This window comes from Octopus sinensis, linkage group LG16 (genome assembly GCF_006345805.1).
Source record: "Octopus sinensis linkage group LG16, ASM634580v1, whole genome shotgun sequence".
NCBI classification, from domain to species: Eukaryota; Metazoa; Mollusca; class Cephalopoda; order Octopoda; family Octopodidae; genus Octopus; species Octopus sinensis.
In genome coordinates, this window is record NC_043012.1 from 32347919 (window position 1) to 32350921 (window position 3003).

Here is a 3003-nt window from a genome sequence, read left to right on the forward strand (position 1 = left end):
TTCAACAGTCGCCGTCTTGGGTCTTTTTTTTTTACAATTTAAAGAGAACACCATCTTCTCGTCTTCGCTCAACACCTCCTTTTGTTGGGTTTCTCACACTTCCTAATTTAATTCCGTTTTAAGTTATGTTCCCCTATGTTAGTGGTTCCCAACTTCAACCTGTGGTCTGCAAAAGTAGAATATATATATATATAATATATATATATATATATATATATATATATATATATATATATATTATATATATATATATATATATATATATATATCAAAAGAATGTGTTACAATACCATTCCACATATACAAAAACAGCCATACCAACACTCCAACATCAGCTGCCCCACGTATATATATATATATAAGGATAAGCATATCAAAAGGGGTCGGTGAGAAGACTCATTTAAATAAAAGGGGTCCTTGGTAGTGAAAAGGTTGGGAACCACTGCTCTGTCTTTGATTTGGTTATTCTCCACCTTCTCACGTTTACTTCCTTTCTTCTCTTCTTTCATTTCTATCTATCTATCTATCTATCTATCTATCTATCTATCTATCTATCTATCTATCTATCTATCTATCTATCTATCTATCTATCCTTCCATAAAATTGGCGGTGCCCCATCATGACCTTGACTCTAAAGCTTGAAACTAGTGCAAATAAATAAACAGGTTGACTCAACTCCTCAGCTAAGTCAATCTGTTATTCAATAAATACAATACGGACTGTTGTATCATGTTATAGGATGTGGTTTTGATATATATACAGGGTGCGGTGAATATATTGTCGTCTAAATTACGCAAAAAATTGAAAGAACAATTTCGTTAAGCAAGATTATGTGAATTTGCATTTTAACAGATATACGTTATCTGATCAATAAGTATCCGGACTGATGCCATAGTAATGTAGCTAAAGCATGCAGAGTAAAGCTGCTTGGCACAGATTGACCTTGAACTCTGCTGTGCATGCGCACTAAGTTTTAACGTTCTAGTTCACTTCTGCTGTTTACAGCAATGCTTGGAAGTAAGGTGTGTAGCGTGCGATCGTCACATTGACCATGACACTCAATGCTCCGGAGAGTGGTTAAATATCATTCCGGTGTCTGACATGGAGCAGCTCATACATACATTCATACATGCATAAAAAGCAATATATGCATATTTACACATATTTGTTGGATGGCTTCCTCATGACTTCCTCCGCCTTTTGACAGATTTTATTTTTTGTCCTGCAGAATGACCAACAATCACCCTCCTCATCAAGCAAGCTTGTTTGGGCTTGCCAGTTTAGTCGCCGATGACCCGACCATGTAACAAGTTGTACTGGGTTACATGTTACCAGTAGTGAATATTTTACCATCAAGCTTGCTTGGTAATGAGGGTGATTGTTGGACACCCTGCAGGACGAAAAATAAGACCCATCAAAGGGCAGAGGAAATCTTGAGTAGTCAACAGCCATCCGAGAAATCATTGTTGTGGCTGATGACAGTACCACCTGACTGGCCCACGTGTTGGTGGCATGTAAAAAGCACCCACTACACTCTCGGAGTGGTTGGCATTACGAAGGGCATCCAGCAAAGTTTCTACAGCTGGATGTCCTTTCTAATGCCAACCACTCCGAGAGTGTAGTGGGTGCTTTTTACATGCCACCGATACGTGGACCAGTCAGGTGGTACTGGCATCGATTATGCTTGAATGGTGCTTTTTACATGCCACCGGCACAGATGCCAATCAGGTAGTACTGTCATCGGCCACAACAATGATTTCACTTGCCTCAACAGGTCTTCTCAAGCACAGCTTATCTCCAAAGATCTTTGTCACTTGTCATCGCTTCGGCGAGGCCCAACTTCACCACCTCATCCTAGATCTTCCTGGGTCTACCACTTCCACAGGTTCCCTCTACTGCTAGGATGTGGCACTTTTTCACACAGCTATCCTCCTCCATTCACAACACATGACCATACCAGCGCAGTTGTCTCTCTTGCATACCACATCTGATGCTTCTTAAGTCCAACTTTTCTCTCAGGGCACTTACACTCTCACGTGTATGCACACTGACATTACACATCCATCGGAGCATACTGGCTTCATTCCTTGCAAGATAACGTATGTCCTCAGTAGTCACGGCCCATGTTTCACTGCCATGTAGCATGGCTGTTTGTACACATGTGTCATACAGTCTACCTTTTACTTTGAGTGAGAGGCTCTTTGTCACCAGCAGAGGTAGGAGCTCTCTGAACTTTGCCCAGGCTATTCTTATTGTAGCAGCTACACTTTCAGAGCATCCACCCCCACTGCTGACTTGGTCACCTAGGTAACGGAAGCTATCAACTACTTGTAGTTTTTTCCCCCAGGAATGTGATGGAAGCTGTTTTCTGCACATTTTCAGTGTTTATTGCCCCTGTGCATCTGCCACACACAAAAACTATCTTCCCAGTTAACTTTCCTTTGATATTGCTGCACCTCTTATGTGTCCATAGCTTACACTGGGAGTTTCTACCTATGCCTTTTCTACAGATTGAGCAGGGCATTCTACCTGAAGGGATTTGTGATTTGTCTGCCTTCCGACTTATTAAGACTTTGGTTTTTGCTAGACTGACTCTAAAGCCCTTCAAATTCTAGACCTTGCTTCTACACCTGGAACTTTTCCTCTAGTTCTGATAGTGACTCAGCTGTTAGAGCAAGGTCATCAGCATAGAGAAGCTTCCAGGTGCATCCTGTCTTGAATTCCTCCGTTATTGCCTGGAGGACTATGATGAATAAGAGGGGCTGATCCTTGATGGACCCCTACTCCTACCCTGAATTCTTCACTGTATTCTTTGCCAACCCTCACCTTATTGACAGCATCCCTGTGCATGGCTTGTACAGCTGTCACTAACCGTTGATCTATCCCTAGTTTCTGCATTGACCACCAGATAAGGGATTGGGGGACTCTGTCAAAGGCTTTCTCTATGTCAACAAAAGCCAGGTACAGACGTATAAGCGGTTTAAGCATCCATGCTTCTCTTAT